This window comes from Vidua macroura, chromosome 3 (genome assembly GCF_024509145.1).
Source record: "Vidua macroura isolate BioBank_ID:100142 chromosome 3, ASM2450914v1, whole genome shotgun sequence".
Taxonomy (NCBI): domain Eukaryota; kingdom Metazoa; phylum Chordata; class Aves; order Passeriformes; family Viduidae; genus Vidua; species Vidua macroura.
Window position 1 is genome coordinate 84,539,218 of NC_071573.1, and position 22,725 is coordinate 84,561,942.

Here is a 22,725-nt window from a genome sequence, read left to right on the forward strand (position 1 = left end):
GAACTCAATGTGAACAGAGAAATTGAAAAGAGTATAGGAGATGCCCTGGTGTTTGTCTGAGTTTCCCACACACTTCTTGTTGCTCAGTTAGAAGGTTAAAATGACCAATCAGAGACAACTTGAATAACTGCACTAGATATTTTGTACTTGGGTTTTCTGCTTGAAGCAGCTTGCAAAGATGAATTCTGGAAAAACATCTACTCTGTCATCAAAGTTCAGACAAGGCAAAGTCTCTTTGTGTTTACAGACATCTTTTAGATGTCTGTTGTGATTCAAAAAATATATGTTTTTCTGTGACACATACATAGCAAAACATATTTGTAAAACACTTCAGTCAAGAAACAACATCAGGTAACTCTGAATGCACAAGTATGTAAAATCCACTATCTCTCAATTGTAAGTATCAGTTGCATTTTGATTTTACTTTCAGTAAATATAGCTGAGTAAAGAAAATGTTAGTATGCTATAATTATCATCTAAACAAGTAACATTATGTTGATGATTTGCCCTGCATGTTGAAAAATTTCTCAAATATGCCTGTTTATTCTTATCTATGATCCATTCCATTTCAGTACATGATGGCTTAGGAAGGGGCAGTGAATGTACATTTTTTTTTCAACTCTTCAATTCTAATTTTGCCAAAATATGGAATATAGGAAAAGTTAAATTCTAATAACTTTCCTGAAGACACTAACACAGTTCTGAAGTTCTTTGATGGTTTGGAGCTGTTTGTGGAGACAGTCTGAAGATACACACAGAGTGTGTGTAGAAGAAACCAACAAAGCTCTTTACTTTTCTCCAGGTTTTTCTTTCACATTCAACAAAGCAACAGACAAGTTATTATTTTTTTTTAAATCTGCTATTTTTTTATCTATTTCCTTTGTTAAAGATTACAAATTTCCCATCCAACAGCTGATATATGTACCATGTAGATTTCTGGTTCCTTGGAGCAAAAAAAATAAATACTCTCCAAAACATAATAAATTTGGAAAATGAGTTCTGCCTAATGCAATCTCATAGTGAAAACCATGCAATTCCAGGATTTTCTTCAGATCTATTATTCATAGTCTTTTTGGCATAACTTTATAAACTTCTGCTTACAGTGCTTTGGAAAACTTCTATTACAGCTAATTCTAGTGCATTAAAATGAAAACCAATAGATGTTATCGTCATTTGTTCTTAAAAAAAAAAAGAAGAGGGGCCAAATACATGGCAAATTATGTGAGTCCAGTTCAGGACTCATTAGCTTCATTAGTTCATTAGCTTCATATTCAGCTCAGAGAACAGAATTCTGAGGTACCATTTTTGTATGAAGCTATAAACAGATGGAGGAAAATTGTAGAATAAATGTTTAAACTTAGCCATAAAAAAATCTTTAGGAATAATTAGCTGGAATACACAGTCAGGTCCATGAACTGAACTTGGAATATCAGCTGTTCATAAAGGAAGCTGATTTGGGTGAAAACCAATCACTATTTTTGCCAAGAGCATGGGTAAATAACTGAACTAGTATGAACAGTATTGTTCTCTTCCTTCAGACCAAAACCAATTTCCCAAAAATCAGGGCCTTCTGGACACTTTTTAAAATGATAACTAATAAAGTCCATGCTCAACATGATGATACTTTTTCCTAATTGTTCAAAAGTTGGGGATAACATGCTCTATTTATTTTTTAGTAAGACTCTGATGAGCTGCTGTTTATCTTACTGCTCCCAGACCACAAACTTTCAAAACAGGCCCAGCTGCTCAGTGTCAGTTGTGACCTTCCACTGCTCATAAGCATATTCCCAAGCCCAAAAGCTTAGAGGTCTGGGAAAGTCATCTTTTTCAGTCTTAGCAGGCATCAGATGCATGCATTAAGCTTTCATGTCCCACCCACCCATTGGAGGCAAGTGAAAAAATCTCTGAAGTCTGATGGAATTCATCTTATTTTCATTTCTCTAAACAATTCCAAGATCCATCACCTCTATAAGAAATACAAAGCCTTATGAGAGGAACCAGTGAAAAAGAACTGCAAGGATCTTTAAAGTCCCTTCCAACTAAGGCTTTTCTATGGTTCATGCTGCTGGAAAAGCATTCAGGCAGTCACCATTCTGCATAAGCACAGCTATTTAATCAGAGACCACACTCTATGTTATTACTGCTGTTATTAGTATTATCACTATTTTTATAATCATATTTTCAACATTCAGAATAGGAAACAGGAAAATATAAAGATCAAATCTGCAGATGCAATTTGCCAAAAATCTAGAATATTCAAGTAAAAGCTCTGAATTTATTCCATTTTAAGAGAATTTTTGCTCCATATTTTGAATTCTGAATCTCCATTAAAACAAAAGTGTTGTGATGCAAGATGATGAATGGACACTCAGAACCTACATCATTTCTCTGCTGAAAAATACAACATACATAAGGCTTGCAAAGGTAAAAACAAGTACAACTTGTTTGGCACTTTAATTTCATCATGTGAAGGAAGCATTACCCTTGTAGCCTGCATGCTGGCTGTTAACATTAACTGCTGCAGATTGCCCATAAATACTCTACAGCAGCCGCTGTCCCTGGATTTCTATTAATCTCTTCAAACACCAGTTCACTCCACGTCTATCCAGTATCTCAAAGCAGATAATTTTTAGTTCTATTCTACACATGTCAGCTGATGCAGTGAAAAGGTGACCTCCAGAGAGGAAAGTAGCAGAGAGGAGCAATGGCAAAGGAGGGAACTCCAGTAACACCCAGCGCCAGCTCCTCTCAGGCCCATCACAGGAGAGCCAGCAGAACAGTGGATAAGACCAGCTGCTGGGGTATCCACACTAACAGACATTTTCCTGATCAGCCAGAGAAGGGAAGGGGATGGTGACAGTGATGATGATGATGATGATGATGACATTGTGTCTGCCTGCTGGGAACACATGCTCTGCCTCACTGCCTCCTGGACCTAGGATTTGGAGGTGCAGCAGCTTCACCTCTGTCAGGCTACCAGATTCAGCATCTCCCTTATGTGCTATATAAGCATCTATTTCTTTCCAGCAAAAATCAATGAGGTTACTCCATTTAAAAGTTCCCTTTCACAGACTGCACAGAGTGAAATGTCCCACCTTGGCTGCCATGGACAATTCTATACATCATTTCTATAAAAGGTGCTGAGGTATCCAAATACAAGTACAAACCACATTCACTATCACTGCCCTCATGCTCATAAAAAGCTCTTGTTTTAAATGTGTGTGTATAATATGTAGAGGCTGTTTTATGGAGTAGATGACAGACATATGTTACTGGAACCCAAAGCAAACCTTCTGTCCAGAAGACAACACTTGAACGAGGCTATCACTTTAAATAGGAGTTTATTGTGATATTTCACATTTTTAACCTTATAGAAGAAGCAGTATATATCACTCACTAGAAGAGATTTTCTTCATGGGGAATGTGCCACGGCAGAATTTTTTGTTCTTTCAAGGTGTAGAAGTCTTATTATTGCTTGCAAATAATAAAGCTGTACAAAATGTGAATTTATGTAGTAAATTTTAAGGGGGCTGGGAGACAAGAAGGCAGAAGGCATCTGGAGGAGACTGAAGACTGACTCTGTTCTATAGAGACAGTAAATTATACAGACAGGCTGGAGGCAGACAGGCTGGGAGAAAAGGATACCATAGGCTTACTCAGGTTGAGAACAAAAATCTTTTGTGGTGGACTCCAAAAACTGCAGCAGCTGATTACAAGATGGTAGCTCAAAGATGTTCCCAGTTGCTGATCAGTCTTATTGAGGACAATAAAACTAAGAGAAATGTTCCCAGAAATGTTTTAATTGGAGTTCAAACTCACTGCAAATCAATGTCTTCTCACAGTGTTTGCTTAGTACACCATAAGAGCAGCACACTTTTACAAGTATATCCATTTCTGTGATGGAAGATTGAGTAAAAGCTGGAAGATCTCTGGTCTGTGTTGACTACATACCATCCCTACTTACAGATTTGAGAGCTCAGCTACAAAAATCTCCATTTCAGAGGTACTATATCAGAACTTCATTTCACAGATTCCTCAGAGACAGTGGAGCATTAAGGATTAAAATAGAATTAGCAATATTTATTTTTTTAGTAATGGTTGTCTTTCAAAGGCTGATTGAACTTATAGCAATTGTTCTTCATCTTCATCCGTCTCCCCATAGGTTCACTCCAGGCTCAGTATAAAACAAGGCATATGGAAATAGGTTTGGCCTGCTAATCCCCATCACATCCTTCTGAGACTTATTCCTTCACATGGATAAAAATGGTTGTTTGAGGAATGTTCAGATTAATAAATATTCAAAGGCAGACACTTGACCTTTCCTCAGAAGCTATACACATACACAGGAACACCCTGTAGGAGCTAGAAGAGAGCACAAGTTTTAAACCAAACCAACCCAAAATTATATAATACATGGTCCGTCACTCTGCTTCTGTAGCTAACAAGTTATTTATAGAGTAACAAATACTTTACTTTTGGATGTACCAAAAATATAAGAATAAGTGTTGCAGAATTATCAAACCACAGAAAAATGTCTAATCAGTTCATCTTGTTTCCCTAGAGCCCTTTTAGTCATAGTGCTTTTAAGATCTTTTCCCTAATATATTGCTTTGGATGAATTTTTGAAGAAAATGGAATTTTAAAGTGTCTGAAGAGCAAGATCAGGTTGTGATGTTTGTTTGGAAAAGGAAATGATCCCCAGCTGCATCTGCTATTTCAAATGCTTTGAGAGAAACTATCTCCAACACACAGCACAGGTTTGCTCTGGCTGTTCTTCAGGCCTTCTGTGCTGCTAATTGAGGATGACATGAAACACATCTCAGAGAAGTTCACAGGAACCACTAAGAGAGAGGCTTCAGCTCCTCTATCACCTGGAGACTGTTTTTCTTAGAGATGGGTACGAAACACAAAAGCTGAGCCCTTCAAACACTTTTAGGTTTGAGTGTTCTAACATTTGGCCAAAAGAGGTAACTAGCCTTTTATATAGGCTCTATCAGGGCTATTGAGATGTATGTCAATATAAAACTTTTTTTCTTTTTTTTTTTTTGTTATTTTTGTTATTTTTGTTATTTTTCTGTTCCAGTATTTGGCTTCTCTGAATGGCAGATAGAGCACTATCAGAGGAAGTCAGCACATCACAAGTGGTGATTGAACAAGAGGAGGTATTCACACAAACCTTCACTTAACCTCTTAAATTAATTTCAACACAATGTCAGAAGTCTAAAAGCAATCACACATATTCATGTAAGAACATTTAGTCAGGGACTATGAACCTGCCTCAAGCAAAGTAGTCACAGACTTCTGGAGAGAAGATAATTGCTGGGAATGTCACCATCTGCTTGATATTTTTATTCACCTCTCAAGCACATTCTGCACCACAGGCAAAGGCTGGGTACAGCAATATAACAATAAAATAACAATAAAAGATTGACAATGTTAAAGAAACTGCTCTTGTGAAAAATGCCAACAGGAGCCACAGAGGAGGCATGGAATGGCATTCAGCTAACAAGGTTGCCCATGCTAATGAGGCCCATAACAATACAGCTCCACAGTACGTAAATCTCATCTTTTTTTTCTTTTTTATTCATGTGTTTTGATTCATGCTTAATCCTGAATACACACATGCCCCTGTCTGCTGGTTCAAATACTGGCTCAGCTCTTCAAATGGCCACCAAATTTATCCAAAAATGTTCCACATAAAATTCTTTGACATTTTCCAGTAATTGCTGTATTTTATATGTTTTTCTCTTGCAAGTCATGTTCCCTGGTCAGCTCCAATTTTCTCTATGTTTATCATTACAGCAGAAAAAGAGTCCAATGAGTGAAAAAAAAGTCAAATAGTACTGACACTCCCAGACTCAAACTACATTATTTGACAAATATTTTCCAGCCTAACAGAGGCATCTATGGCCCTAATTAATCCAAGAGCCAGCTATATTAACAGCAGTATGAAATTCTGTTTGAACCTTGAAAATGCCAACTCTAAGCATTTTTTCTGGAATGCCTGGCCATTTCAGATAATCATGACTTATTGGTGGGAGGAAGACAGCTGCTTTTTCCAGATGAGTGGAGCAAAACTTGGTGCTACTCATTGCTGTAACTGGATTTAAGAGTTCCTGACTTGTACAGACCAGCTCTTCTCCCAGGTGATAGCAGATTGGAAAAGTAACTTGCAAAATAGCAGAGCCTGAAGAATTCAGCCCTGCATCTCTGGCTGCATAGAATTTACAAGAAGGTTTGGATCATCCAGATCTGTGCGTATAGAGGACAGCAAGATAATGGCACAAAGAAGTAGAGGCTTGTATTAGAAAAGAGTGGAGTCATCCTGGAAATGGGAATTAATTCATCCAACAGTGACAGTAAAAATATCTCAATAAGAGATAGAAGTTGTGATTGAAAGGTTTGTTTTGAGAAAATAAAAAGTGTAGGAAAGAAATTGCAAGTTTACAAGGTCATCAGTTTTGAGAAGTGCTGATTCTTATGTATATGAATCAAGTTTTTTATGGCTTTCCACAGTGGAACATTCCCTATACACTGAGCATACACCAGTCAGTCTGGCTTTCTTCACAGCATTCTCAATGCAAACATGATAAAGCCTTCATCAGCTTAGTCACACTATAAACAACACTGAGCAAATAAATTATGAAGTACAAGAAAGTGAATTGGCATGAAGTTCATTTGCTGAGTAAACAACCACCAGAGTAGTAATAGCAGTCATTTATCTAATGTAAGGGCAAAAATCAAAATAGATTACAGATTTGTTATTACCATAATCCTTGGTCTCAGCAGAAGACCTACTGAAGTAATTATTCTTGCAATTTTGGGCTGATGAAGTTTTTAAGAATTACAGCAAGCATACTAACTGAAAGGTTCACAAAATATATCAAGACATTCACTATAAGCTATATATATTCACTATATAGCATATATAAGCTACTTTTATAAGCATGATCACACTCTAGGTTTCAGATATTCCAAACCTTCAGGCAGGGCAAGCAGTCACAGTCTTCCACAGCACCTTTTCAGTCTACGCAGCCAAACTCACTTTCTGTGGAAAACAAGACTTTATGGAGGGTACGGTGATGTGAGCTTGGGCATGCCTGTAGCTATACCAGGCACCCACAGGTAGTACAGTTTAGTTTTACGTCTCGCCCTTGGTGTGAGCTATCCAAGGCTGGAAGATGTTGGGAAGCTGTCTGGTGGTTTGAAGTGTGGGCGTTGGATATTCTGGGAGCCCCACCAGGACCACCCATCTCTGATCTGCTACCTGCAGCAGCAGGCGCTCCAGTTTCAGAGAAAATGGGAGAATTCCCTTCCTTTCCTGATTCTCAGGTTCCATCTGACAGCAAAAATGTCTCTGTCAGAAGGGTTCAGCAAGTCAGTGCTTAGCAGTGGAGTGTCCACCCTGACATAAGGCAAGGAAGAGGAGCACATGGAATTGCTGAGAACAGGGCTCTGCTCCAGTGGAGATGGTGTCCAGCCAACAAATTCTCAACAGCAGGTACAAGATAGGGGAGAAGAAGACTGGGATGGTGTCAAACTGCTCCTCCAGACTACAGAGCGCCCTCACTCACCTGGAATTCTGCAAAACCTCTATCATTCACAAAATTTTGGGGGAAGCCTATTTGCCCAAGAACTATCTAAAATGGGTAGGTACTTTTCAAAAGAGTGGCTAGGATATATAAAGAATATTATTTTTATTTTCTCTGGACTCTGTGACATTTGTTGATTTCTGAAAGAACAAGTAACAAAAAATGTTATTTATATCACTTTAATTGGATTCTCTGGTATAATTTATATGGAGTAACTGGAAATTGTAATTCAGCGGCCATTTGCTAAGCCAATAATTTGTAAATACTTTTCTATTATGTTTTCTGGAAAAAATAATCTAAAAATATTTATGCCATGGCTAAGGCTCAGTCTAGTGATCTTTTTTTTAAAAACTCCATTCCTAGAACTTTCATCTGTGTTTACCCATACTTGGGTTTCCCCTTTTATATGTTTGGCCATTTCTCACAATTAAACTAGTACTTTATCATGTTGCCAGATTGCCTTCAGCTTGTTTATTTTAATCTTGACATCATACATTTCATTTTATGATTACTCAACTATAGTCTCCAAGATGTAAACTTATTTTTATTGTCTGAAAGAGGGAATGTAATATGAAACAGCGACAAAGAGAATCTTGTTAAACCTTATTTCAGGGAAACCCTTGCTAAAAACACAAAAAAAGTGGAGGTTTTTCCCACTTCTGTTGCTAGCTAAAAATAACTATACCTAAATACATTTTCTTCAAGGCACAGTGAAGTGCATCTTAGGGCATTTCATTTAAGCAAGTGGAAAGAATCCTGAGAAAATGTGCTAAAGTCTACCAAAAACAAAACCCCACAACTTAAGAACTTTAGTTTTGAGGGGAAACCACCTGTTCTCCACAGAACAAGTCTAGGAGACATGGCATAAGCAGAATACAGCTGAAGTGACTTCTCTACAGTAAAACATTAAAGAGACTTATTTTCTGGTTGTTCAGCAATAGAAACAACCACCTTTTTTCAATAAAGATTTTTCCAAGGTTTTAACTTTTGCTTGTCATAAAGTAAAATACCTCTTAATATTTGGGAATATTATTTCAACTGTAATTTTGTATCTCACTATGTGTTGCATTTGTGGTACTTAAATAGAGCAGAGTAGAAGGTTATTGGTTTGGGTTGGGTTTTTTTTTTAAATTTTGATGGGATGTGAAAATTTTCATATCACCAGTTAACCACAAGTAGGATGCATATGTGTTCAGCTACAAAAAAGAGAATTTAGAACTGCCTAAAAGCTGTAGGTTTGTTTTCTTGGTGGTAAAAATGCACATGTGATTTTCCCTTCTTCCTTTTTTATAACCATAAAAGAAAAATCATGAGTCTTGTTCTAATAATTATCTTTTCCTGTGGCTAGAAATCTAACTTATGAAAAATCTGGTTTTTTTTTAATTAATACAAAAATATTTTCATTTACAAAAAAAGGACAGTATCTCTGTCTCTACATTTATACATGCTGAAAATGAAGTTCCTGGATTTGAACCTACTTGAAATTTATATGTATATAACAGGATGAAATTAAGTCCTTCAATTACAGGCAATTTTTTTAAGTCAAATGCTGTTGCCCTAATTACTTCCTGATAATTTTGTAAAATAAAAAATCTACGGGAAAGTTGCATATGTTATGGCTTATCTGTTTAAGACGTTCATGATTCTTTACATGAAATGGACTAGAAATCTTGAATATTAGAAAATGCAGATCTGTTTCTTTGTGTACACTTTATCATACCAAAATATATCATAGTGAGAAACAACTAATAGCTACATTAGGTGCCTACAGTGTAATCTATGTGATGGTTACATCACATAACTTAGAATTCTAAATTGCAGTGCATGGGTTTATGTCAGCCTACACTGATTTTTTTTCCCTATGAGCAATAAGTTCTTTAGCAATAGAGGCAGGACTGGTTTTAAAATACCTTTGGATGTACTCTAAGCCCACAAAAAGCAATTCACGGGCCAGGCAAGTGAGGTGCCTCCAACTCCCACGTGTAGGGGAGAATTGGACATTACTGGCTGTATCCTAAAGGAGCCAGGATGCCTTTTTGATAACCAGAGAAACACTGGCAGACTTACCCCCACTGAGGCAGGGGTTCATGTGTCACTAACCTTCAAACAAGCTGTCTTTAACAACCTTTAAACTCTCTTTTGCCACCCAGGGGGTGGCCTCTGCTGTTTCCAATGCAGCCAACCCTGTCAACAGAGCTTCACAGGAGGAGAGCTCCTCATGCTTGAGCTCCCAGCAGCACTTCCCTGTCTTCAGCTCCCTTTTCTGCCATTCATAATTTTGACCTCAGCTCACCCTGGAGCTCACTGCTGTGAGCCTCTCCAATAAGTACTTCGGATAACTCCCAAAAGAGCTTAATTCAGTTTGTCAAATGAGCAAGCTGGGTGGTGAAGTACCTCATTTTATATGACCTTCCACTTTCCTGCCCTTTCCTAGAGAGACAGTTCAGTTTGGCTCTTGCTGAGTCTGTGAGGGGCCAGAATTACAGACAAACTCTTAAGATCTTTGGTGGAGGGGAGATCTGCTCTATCTTTACTTGGCATCAGCTCAGTGATTCATAATAAAATCAATCATAGCCTTTCTTTATAGTTCTAGCAGGCTGGGGTAAAAGCTGAAAAATATCAGGTGCTGCTTGCACTGGCCCTGGAAGCTGTTAACTTTATGACCTGACCAAAACTGCTGAAATGGTGCCAATTTGCATGGTTACAACCAGCAATCCTTCAATGCCTTCCCTTTAGAAATAGGATATTGTTTACAAGAGACCAAGTAATCTAACCCGTTACGTAGTCAAGCCTCCACCAGTTATCATCTATTAATAACTCATGTAGGGAAGTGTTTTTAGCTATCACACATAATGAACCCATTGAGATCCCCTGTGTCACCTTTCCCAGCCAGCACAGCAGGGGATGGAGGGAAGTGCTGCTTTCTTGATGGAGGCCCCCAAGAACCTAAAAATGTTGTGCTGAAACAGTCCTAATGACAGGACTGATGGCATGTCCACAGAGCAAAATAAAACACCATGGCTAATGCAGAGGAAGCAGCAATAGCACTTTTGTTCTGCTGAGGAAAGGAAGGCAGACATGCTTTGGTGGAGCAAGTTATGTGAACCCAACAGAGCCCACAAGGAAAAATGCAATATTGTAATCACCACTTTCCCATGTGGTTTTCTACACAGCTTGTGTCCTAGCACTACAGTGGTTTAGAGTTCAATGCTGCTTTTTAAATTAAACTTCTATGTACTTTCATTAGATTATAACTGTGGAATGGAAACAGTGTTCAAGCTAAGCCACACATGCTTTATTGTACCCTGGCTGTCACGTGCACACATTCGGAACTCATACACGTACACACAGCAGCCTGATCCAAACAGGTTTTAAAGTACAATAATGAAGCTCAGTGTACTTTAATGGTACTGAAATTACCATTAAATCCACAGAGAACTATCTAAATCCCTGTATTTTTCAAACACAGCTTTAAGAACCTATAACTTTATAACTTAAGGCTTATATAATAATGATGGTATAAAAAATTTTTAATAGTTTTATACCAGGAACCTTACAGAGTTCTGTGGGAATGAAACGTGAATTTAAATTTGGCTTTAGCATTCCCCAGTGATATCAGACCAGCTTTGTTCTGATTCAGTCTGTCTCTATAATTATTAACTGCTGATTCCCCCATAAATGCCACTTTGATGCAAATATTTTCTAGCTTGTGATAATGAAAGGATTTGCATTCATTCCTTTATTATATCTTGCCATGTATCAACCAGTTTATCAAAGAAATTAAAGGATGGAAAGACTAAAAAATACTACATTTATTTTGTTTTACAAACAAAGCTATATTCCCTCCCAGTAGGAGTCTTGACAGTCTTGACATTCTTCACAGTGGTGGAGTGATCAGGTCAGCATTGAATATTCTTTAACACCCACCTACATTTAAAATTTATAAACTCTAGTACTGATCAAGTTTTCTCTTCAGCTGTTAATAACTTGCTAAGGTACTGCCAGGCCTGAAAGATTGATCACTCTCTTGAATATCTTTGAGCTATCTTCTGATAAAATATTTACCTTTTTTACTATATGTTAATAACAGAGGTTGATTGCTAAATATTTTACTGGTAGACTGGAAATACCAGTATTACCATAATGTTTAGGGACTAAATATCAAGGAGAAATTGCTGGAAATTGCCAGAAAATGTGATAGTTATTTTGTAATAACAGTATTGGTTTTAATTATACCCAAAAATATGTTTTTCCAGAATATCAGGTCAGAAAATTTAAGAAATGCCAGACTATTATTAAATATGTTCTACACACAAGAACAGATGATGACTATGTCATGCCTCAGTGGGCAGAGTGGGCCTGTGACAGAGATAAAATTCTTTAAGGATTCTACAAGTAATTGTGTTATTCAAAATGCTCCTAACTACAGTCCCTGTGAAAACAAAAGGTTTCAATTGAGATGAAATTGATTCAAAAGAGATTAAAGTGGTTTTCCACTTCCATTAAAACTCAAAAGAGCACTTACATTCCTACCAGAAATAAACATGAAATACATGGAATTTCTAAATCCATGCAAGACCAATTAATAAATCTAACCCAGAATGGAAAAAAAAAATTATTAGTTAAATTCTAAGTTCTCAGAAGTTAGTGCACTTAAGCAGCTTGGTGGGGATCAGCTGGCAATACCCACGGGGACTGATATAATGGAGCAGTAATCACTGGACCTCCAGACTGTCCAAAACACTGCAGAAAAGGCCTTGAAAGTGCAGCTTTATTACATCAAAGCTCTTGGTCCAAGCTCTTAGCCAACATTGTCTCTGCCAACTCCATTACCAAGTTAGTAACTCATATCACTCCCTAAAAAAGACAGTCTGCATAACGCTGTCTCAAACACACTGTTCAGCGCAGGTTTTGACAAATGATAAAATTACTTTCTTTGTGCTCTGCCATGTGTACATGTACATTTTCATAAATAACTTGGAAATAAATAAATAATGCACAAAATGTAAATAAATGGAACTACTACGAAAAACGGAGGTCCAGACAATACAAAACTAGAAGTGAACTAAATTATGCTTAGATCCATTTTCTAGAACAGAAAATCCTATGCCCACATTGCTCAACTTCCTTGCCCTCCCTAATTTGGAGACCACTTTTAAGGTGCCTTTTATTCAGTGAAATTTCTGGTCCATATCAACCCCTCCCCATGTTCAAACATCACTTAAATTGTTAGCTGGCTTGGACCAAAATCACAACCATGAGTGTTTTAGCAGTTCATAAATCTCACAAATGATGGAGGTTCTTGATCCCAAGATTATTCCCTGGCATGCTTAATCATCACATTTTACTGTGCCTAGAGCTACTTATCAGAAATTAATTGCCAAACCAGAAATCTTGAGGAAGTCCACAGGAATCGCTTCTTGATTTACAGTTGTTGCCCTTGTGATGTCAAGGATGAAGAGAGCAGTGCTACTGAAACAGCAGGTGATGCTGGAGTAGGGAAGAACTGAAATAAAGTTTCTGATGGGGAGAAAGGGAATTCTGACTGATCATCTGAAAATGAAGAGCTGACCTCCTAGGGTACAGTCAGGCACAGCATCACCAGCTGGGCAAGGGGGGGATTGTCCCGCTCTGCTCGGCACTGGGGCAGCCTCACCTCGAGTGCTGGGGGCAGCTTTGGGTGCCAAAATATGAGAAACACATTAAACTATTAGAGAGTGTCCAACGGAGGGCAACAAAGATGGGGAAGGGCCTTGAGGAGCCTGAGGGCACTTGTTCTGTTCAGCCTGGAGAAGAGGAGACTGAGGGGAGACCTCACTGCAGTTACAGCTTCCTTGTGAGGGGAAGAGGAGGGGCAGGCACTGATCTCTGCTCTGTGGTGACAGTGACAGGACCCAAGGGAATGGCCTGAAGTTGTGTCAGGGAACATTTAGGTTGGATATCAGGAAAAGTTTCTTCACCCAGAGGGTGATTGGGCACTGGAACAGCTTCCCAGGGAAGGGGTCACAGCACCAAGCCCAACAGATTTCAAGAAGTGTTTGCACAGTGCTCTCAGGCACAGGGTGTGACTCTTAGGGGTGGTCCTGTGCAGAGCCAAGAGTTGGACTTGATGATCCCTGTGGGTCCCTTCCAACTCAGCACATTCTGTGAACATTCTGTGAACCATACAATGCACCCCACTAAGAGCACTGGTATGCACTTGAGCCAGCATAATCAGCAGCACAGAAGTGCACCTAGACAGCAGTTCTACAGAAAAGAAAGTGAAGGTTAAAATGACTCACTAATTAGGAAAATTCTTGTTCAGAGGCATCCATACAGTAGTTGTAAAGGACTCAGTCAGACTCACAGAAACCCCTCTGAGTCCACATCACTGCAGCCAGGCCACTGGGTCCTGATGGTCCTTTGTGAGGAACCTTGTGGAAAAATGACAACAGCTGTAGCAATCAGGTCAAACCTCCTTCTTTGATCCCTTTAATTCCTTTCAGGCATCTGTGCCTTTTCAGCCAGTGTCTCACACATTTTTCCCAGGCCATCTTCAATGTCCAGCAGCTTAATGATTCCATGAGACCCAGCTGGCTCTAAGACACTAAAGCATATGAACAAAAGAGCTGGAAAGCAAAGCATAGGTAACTACAGACTGTATCTCATCTCCCACACCAACAGCTGCTGACAGAGGCACCACTAGTTCCTGGCTTGCCACTAGATTACACATTATAGTGACTACACAGTATATTCCAAGCCATCATCAGCAATTATTAAATAGCAGCTTGGAGAATGCAGTTTAATTTATTGATTTGAGTACAGAATTGCATTGCCTTGGTTCCAGTCCTAATACATTCAGCATACTACCTCAAAGCTCTACAGTCTTTGGCCACTAGTCATCCATTGCTCCCCAACAAGACAGCAATTCCAATGAAAGGCAAGATAATCAATTTATCTTTCCAGCAACTCTACCCTACCTGGATACATTGTTTAAATTATATTGAGACATCACATAGACATAGTTTAGAATTCAGTGAAAACATGTCTGCTTATAGCACTTGGCCTAAAAACAATGTAAATTCTACAAATAATCTTATATTCTGAGGTTACTAAAGTTGTCATTTGCAGCGTAAACGACACTGTGTCATGTCACTGTTATTTGCAGCGTAAGCTATATTTGAGATGGGGAAATCTGCAAATAAAATTAGCAATTATTGCAAGACCGACCATTTAAATTTTAAATTCTCAATACCAGAGTGGCTAATACTCAATATTCAAACATGTTAGTTGAAAAACATCACTTACATTCAATTGACAATCAAATCCTGATATAAAATCCCTCTTCTTGCAAAGAGTGGTTTTGTATGTGGAAAAAAAAAAACCGCAGGTGGAAGAAGAAGTAGAAAATATCTTCAGTGTCTGGCATAGGCTGTGGCAATATACTTTAGAGCTATTCTGAATTACTATTTCTTCTGATATATGAAATTCAGGGTTTTCTGCCTCTCTGTGAGATGAGCTTATTTTACATCAAATTTGAAGCATATGCTCTTCTTTGTTTTATAAAAAGAAGGGGCTTGTATGACTAATAATTCATATAATTCATACAATTTCCAGTAAACATACAACTTTAGAATTTTTTCTGTGGTCATTCAGAAATAAACAGAATGTTTCACACATACCAGACTGATGAATATAGAGATTGTTTTCTTTTCTTGAAAAAGAGATAGAGAGAAAAATACTGATTGAGACAAAATAGTAATAAGCATTCCTTCAAATTTTCAACACAGATGTCTTGTTCAATGTATTAGACTCCTTTATAGTGCTTGAGAAATCTGCTGGAGAGGAATTCACTGATTCAACAGATAATTATTTCTTTCCATTGATGGAGCACACAGGATGAGGACTCTGACCCAAAAGCAAAACTGTAATTTGTTTTTGAAAGCTTAGGAACATTTATAGTCGGATTTCTGCTTTTGCTTTTTGTTCCTAGAGTGAGGGTTAAAATTGCCCCTGCCCTTTAGTTGCAGCAACAAAACATCCTGTTCTGCCTGAGCAGAGGGGATTCTGTGAGATCTGGGATCAGAAAATGCTGCCAAATCTGCCAGCAACATCAATCAATGCACTGCAGACTGGGGGGAATAAAAATTTAAATGTCCAAGTTCACGTGAACCTCACTGACATCTTCATGGCAGGTGATGGCTCAGCCACCACCTGGAGGCTGTGTTTGGCTTACAAGCTGTCTTGAGCTACCTTTGCTGTCTGTGAGAACCAAATTCCTCTGCTACAGGTGATGGAGTGTCAGCACCTCTTCAGTACTTCAGCAGCTTTCTCAGCTTGTTTAGTGCACCCTACTTCCCCCACGTTCCCATAGAGCTGACCAGGTTCAAGCAACCCCCAGGATGTTAAAATAAAATAATGCCTGGCATTCATTGATTTTCCTTGTTGGTGTGTTCGCTGCTCACATCCAATAATAAAACTTTGAAATGGTATTTACTTGAGATGTCACAGCAACATAAATGCAATGTTCCATTCAGACGGGGAATGCATCTTGTTTAAATTGCTGCCAACCAAGAAACAACTTTGGAATTTATGGAAAATTCATATTGATAAAACATGTACAAATTCTAAGCTTTTGATTAGTCAGATCATGAGGCTGAAGTAAAAACATCTAACTCACAGCTTTCAAGCATACACTTTGGAAAGACAGGACATTACCAATGAAAAGACATTCACATTTGAGTCTGGTTTTAAAGTTCCCCCCACTTCCCACTGAGTTTCCTTTATATAAAATCATCAGTTGTGTAGCTTGAAGTATTTTCTTTTAAATACCATTTATTTAAGGCATATTTTCTGGCATCACACAGGTAGTTTCCTTTGTTACACAGTCTTAAAACACAGAATTTAAATTGCATGTGTAAGTATTTATGCTTTACAATAACATTTTCATCCAAGTAGTCAATATATTAAAGATATTACCCATCTGAGGGAATAGATGCTACAGAAAGATACATACGATGAAAAATAAAATGTGACTGGGTCCTCTGGCCTTGTATACAAGTCAGAACTTCCTAGATCATTTTATCAGTCTAAAACCCCCATTTGACTGTTTTAAATGAACAGCAATATGTCAGAACAGTCCCAGGATCAGAGAATCATGGAATCATACAACATCAAGGCTGGAAGAGATCTTTAAGATCATCCAGTGTGTGGATGATCTGGCACTGCCACTGTAACCCCTGAACCACTAAACCACATCATCAAGTGCCAGATCCACACACCTCTTAAACATCTCCAGGGATGGTGACTCCACCATCTCCTGGGCTTCAGCAACTGCAGTTTCAGAAGACTCAGCTCCCTAGTGCATCCATGGGAAGCCAACATGAAAAGAAGTCTTGGAAATGCCAGGGCAGAGCTGATCCAGCTATTTTTACCATTGTTTCGAGATATGGGTTAGGTCCTCAGGCTCCTGTTACAGTTAAGGTACTGCAGAAATCTCTGAACATTTGGTCATGTGCCTCAGGATGGTTTCTATAGCATGACATGCTCTCTGCTGTATCTCAGGTAGATCCCAGCTCTGCTGTACTGAGCTGGGTTACCTCACAAGGCCAAAAACAACCAGAAAAGAAGCTTCAGAAGCATTTGCAAAAGAAAGGGAATAGATTCCCTACATAATACTCATTTAGGCATCTTGTGTGGTCAAAAGAGAATTGGTTTAAGGTGAGTTGAGATGAAGTACTCTCTGGAATCCCTAGCAACAATGAAGAGAGTCTGAACAATTAATTTTCAGTGGATACTTTCAGACGATTGGAAATAATGAGACACATTGCACCACCTGGACTGATCATTTCTGGCACAGAACTCACCATGACTTCAGCTGTGCTTACTGAGTCTGTGCAGGAGAGACCTAGGAGAGAGCTTAGGAGTGTACAATGCGACCCTATTAAATTCAGGATTCAGCTTAGAGATAGGAGTGAAAATGGAAGAACATTTAGGTAGTACATTCCCTTCTGCAAAATATCAGTCCCAAAGCTGAAATGCAACTCGAGAGCATCACCAAGTGACTAAAGATTAAAAGTGTATTTTAAACACAACTGCGGTGTATATTCAGATATTTCCTTTTGGGTATTTTTAGACATCCCCACCCATTCTCACTCTCTTTTTGATGGTTACTATTTATCCCAATAGCAACCTTTCTCTAATCTGATCCCACACTGACTTCATTCCTCTAGTAATAATTAAAATGTATAGATTAGAGACAAAAAAATAGAACACGAGAAAAGTTTTTCAGCATGCCACAAAAACCTTTTTCCTAATCCTGCAAGACATTATAACACTGCACATAGCACTGAGGCAGGTAAAAGTTTGTCTTGTGATTCCTGGAAAAACAGGAAAAAATTAAAGAGCAGCTTTCCAGACCTGAAAGAAACTCCCAGAGTGCTATTCTCTCACCTCTAACTAATTCTTCTTTTCCATATATTATTTTGGCTTCTTTCAACAAGCAAACTTCAGCAAACTGACAGAACACTTAATGGAAAATCAGTGGAAAGCTGTCTTAGGCATGTGGGCAGAACAGTTTCCTCTCTGTTAATGCTACCTGAGGGAATCAGTTAGCTGCTTACTAGTTTATGACCACATTGGAATCTCCTGCAGTTGTTCTGTGAGAGACTAAAACTTTAATATAGCTGCTCTTAATGGAAATTACTCATACTATATGTTTGTTGATGAATAGCTACATCCAAAAATTAATGGGAACACAGAGCTATAAAATAACTTCATATATCTCTAATGGCCAGGAAAACACATTTTAGTTTTACCAAGGTGGGCATCTCACTGTCTCAGATAAAAGTCTAATGTATTTTTTATTTTTTTCTATAGTAAGATTCACTGTATGATGTCACTTTGAAAGTGTAGAGACCTGACCCAAAAAAAAAAAAAAAAAAAAAAAAAAAAAAAAAAAGCTGTCAACCAAACCAAACAGACAAATATAAGTAGATCAAATTTAATTTTGTAGGGTTAAAATCCTGCTGTCCTTGTACTAAGTCCATAGCCTTATTTTTTCTTGGTTCTGGTAATAGTCTTTGTGAATGCATCATCCTTGCATCCATCCTCCAATTTCTGGAGAGGTTATGTCTGTACTACAAAACCCTCTATCACAGTTATTTACCACCTGTTGTCACTCCTCATATAATCATATCTGAAGCCTGAATAAGCAAGGTTATAAACAGGGGTGAGAGAGGAAAGCAGCCACCACAAATGGAAGGGAGGACTGCTGAGTGGTGAAAACTGGGCTATTCATCTCTCTGGGCAAATAAAGGTCAATGCATGCTGATGGCAAAACTTGACCCAATATTTAGTCTTGAACAGTAGAACCCATATTTCATTACCATTGCTCCCCCATCACAAGTGATATAGTTTCCATTGTCTACGACCCTAACTCTTCCAGCAAAGTAAGTACAGAAGATAGCTCCTAGTTTGGATGCTGCAGACCTCTCAGCCTGCAATGAAAGAGAGTGAAGATATACAACAGTAACTTAAATTTGCCATATGCTTAAATCATATCCACAGAATTACTCAGTGAACGTGTAATAACTTGTCAAACTCCACCAGGCTGGATGGTTGTCTGAATCCTAAGACTTCTCTGTTGTTACTTATCTAGTCAGGCACAGGCAGCTCTTGTGAAGAGCTGCCACACCTCTCCTGACACAGATGGCACAGTCAAAAGGGCATTATTTATAATGCAAACTAAAACTGGGGGGAAATACAAAAATATTATAATTTTTCTTCCATGTTCCAAACAGCATATTGAGAAAATCCCCTGCATAAAAAACAAAACTGGCATGATCTGTGAAATCACTTGGTATCATTCTCACTTCTGATTTAATTAACTCAGCTGGATTTTGCCATCCAAATATGAAAAATGCTGGCTTTCATATTTTGGAAAGTGAGAAATGAATAAGCAATGATGTGAACTCGGCAAAGTGCAATCAGACCTGGTCCAAACCTCTCTGCACTGTCCCAGCAACACTGACTTGCTACAAAGTGCCCTGAGGCTGCCAATAATGATGAATTTTAGCATTCCTCTGTTATTTTTATATGGTCAAAACAATTCCATTCATTTCTTTTTGTGACCTTCTCAGAGATTGTGTCACAATCTCCCATTCTGAAAAATCTCAGAAGGAACAGTTGATTCCTGGAGTATTGTTTGTAAAAAATAAACTTACTAAACATTGTCCCAGCAGCAAAAAACTCATCCCTCAGCTATTTCTTTGCCCCAGGCCACTCTTACCAACTTATAAAAAATTCTTATTACATATAATTAATATGGATAATCACTAACATGTACACCAACCATCTCATTTCAGGCCGTGCCTCAGATCTAACACTAACTTAAATTCACACCTTGAAGAAGAATCATATTAAGTCTGCCAAGTATTGCTTAGGGCAAGAACAATGCTTGAAAAAAATCTCTCAAGTTTTTCTTATGCCTTTTAGGCATCTTTGATGTTCAGACATGAAAGTTTTCCCTCTCAGACTGACTTCAGCTGAAGGTTGCTGCTAGTCAGCCCCTTTCATGTTCCTTCCCAGCTGTCTAAAGGCAGATTGTCCTGGCAGAGCAACTTGTTTTACTCTTAAACATCTATCCAGATATTTTTACATCCTTTTCTCAGTAAATTGATTCAGAGTTTTTAGTAGTTGGTATCTTAGCAGCATATTACTGCTTTTCATAAAATGTTCCACTCTGCTCTCCCACCTCTCCTTTCTGTTTCCACAGTCTGCAGTATCACAGTGTCTGCCTGCAGGTACCTGGCATTTTCCCAACCTCAGGCAGCACCACTTTGTTGTATTAGTTTGTCCAGCACCTCTGGAAAGTGCTCTGCCATCATACCCCACCATCTTCCCAGTGTTCTGCACTCGCATTCTGTTCCCATGAACAAGCCAAGCAGTGCAACCCTGGCACTTAGCATCTCCTTGAGCTGATCAAGTCTTTTACTACATCCCTTTCAGCAGCTGCTCCAGCTGTCCAGCAATATCACCCCTGTGTTTCTGCCAATCTCTCACCTTTTGCTGTGCCCTATGTTTTAAGCAATCTTCTTCACTATCTTCTTAGTGACTTTCTTTCTGGAGTTGATCTGAAGAACGTCTGCTCCCCATGGCTGCTCTCCCACACATGCATTACTTTGCTTATTCAGACTCTAGATTTGACCAGCTGGGGACTGGCAGCATTTGCTGCAGGAGTATAAAAATATTCAACCAGACCTTAAAGTTCTGGCCATTTTATTTACTGTCCCCAGGTGATCCATTGTGACATTTCAAAGGTGGGGTCCTGGCACCCTTACAGGTTCCTCTAGAGTGCCCAAACAAGCAGTTCCCCAGGAATACCTATTGCAGCAAAGTGAAGATTATGTGTCCCCCTTCAACATGGGACTCAGTCACCTTCGTGTGCTTTAGAGAGAACTCTGACTTAGAATTTCCTGGCCTGAAAAAGAGGGTCCAGTGGATAGCACCTTTTCACTTGGGAGCCCTCTTGAGTCCTGTTGGTCACCCAGGTTATGACACCAAGTCAAGATGCAGGATTTCAGGGCATTGGAGTTGCTCCTTAAGTCCTCCTGTGGAGCAGATATCATTCTTAGGGCTTTGTAAAACAGCATTTCAGCTGCTGATCTAGCCTCTCCATTCACAAAGCTTGCCAGTATGTAGAGTGCCCTAAATTTTCAAGAATGGTTTTAAGAATGAACCTGCTGGCAAATGGCTTCCACTGTAGAAATACGTTTCTCTTTCAGAAGACAGAGATAATATTCTTCTTTACAGATGCCTCCCTAGATTAACTGATACTTATTATCATCTTCCAGCCAGCCACCTTTCTTCAGTGCAACAGCAGCACTATATGTTGGTTTTCATTGTACTAACACTTTGGAGATCCATTCCTATTCATTTGCAACAGTTCACTATTTCTTTAGGCTTCTCTGTCTTTCTTCTTCTTCCTAGTGTCAGAATTCTTACACAACAGAATAAATTCTAAATAAATTGTTACCTGTGGAGAATATATATCCCCAGGATGGAACACATCTTGGGTTTCTGTACAAGAACACAATGATTCATCTTTCTATTCACAATTTGAAGGATCACTGGGTCTTCCAAAGAAGGGTCTTTATCTCATCCTGGTTCATTCAATGATCTAAGCCTTGGTATGAGCAAAAACTCACACCACACAGTTTCTAAGACTGTGAGAATATATAAGCCTTCACACTATTTCAATGACTCTTTGCAGGGTAAGGGTTATTAGAATAAACCCTAAAGATAGAATTTATCATAAAGAAGGGTTACTAGCAATACATCTCCTAGAAGATTCTTTCCACATGAGTGATCAAAGCAAAACAAAATTGAAAAACAACAGCCTTGGACTTTTCTTTCTTTTGTTGTTACAGTTTGTTGAACCAACTTTGATGCCAAAAGCATTATTATTTCCCATCTTCTAGAGAGATCTGGACTATCATTAGAAGAATTAAAGCTTTCTGATGACCCTCTAAGCTAGGGCTTGTACAACAATGAAATTGCAAAGGAATAGAGCAAGTTGAGTCCCTTGATGTTTCAACTGCTTGATTACTGTGTGTTCCCAAAAAATAATTGTCAGCAGCAGACAGTGTAATCAGCCTGGACCTGATGAAAAACGAAGATCCACCTGAGATGTCACAGCTCACACAGACTGTTTCAGTTACAAGGAAAATCCCAAATGATGACTTGAAGGTGTTGGGCTAGAACAAATTAAACAACACTTTTACAGTGAATCTCTTTAAATAGGACAATGTCCCAGCTTATGAATAACTACAGAGGACCAAAGGTGTTGTATCATATCTTCCAGTATATATCATGTGTTAAGTCTCAATAGGCAGATTTATCCAGTTTTGTTTGATCTCTGCTGTCTGGAACATGCTACACCTGTGAGACAGACCCCATGTGCAAAGCATGACTTGTAAATGAAAGCCAAATGTGGCTGGAAATATCTCTTGCCAGTCAGAACACGTTTAGAGCTGGTGCTTTCCCCAGAACTGCTGCTGCTGGTCTCTTCAGGCTCCTTTTGAGAGAGTTGCATGTACATGGGTCTCGTTACTGACAATTTTTTTGGCGCTTAAGTCCAATAAACACCAAGCAA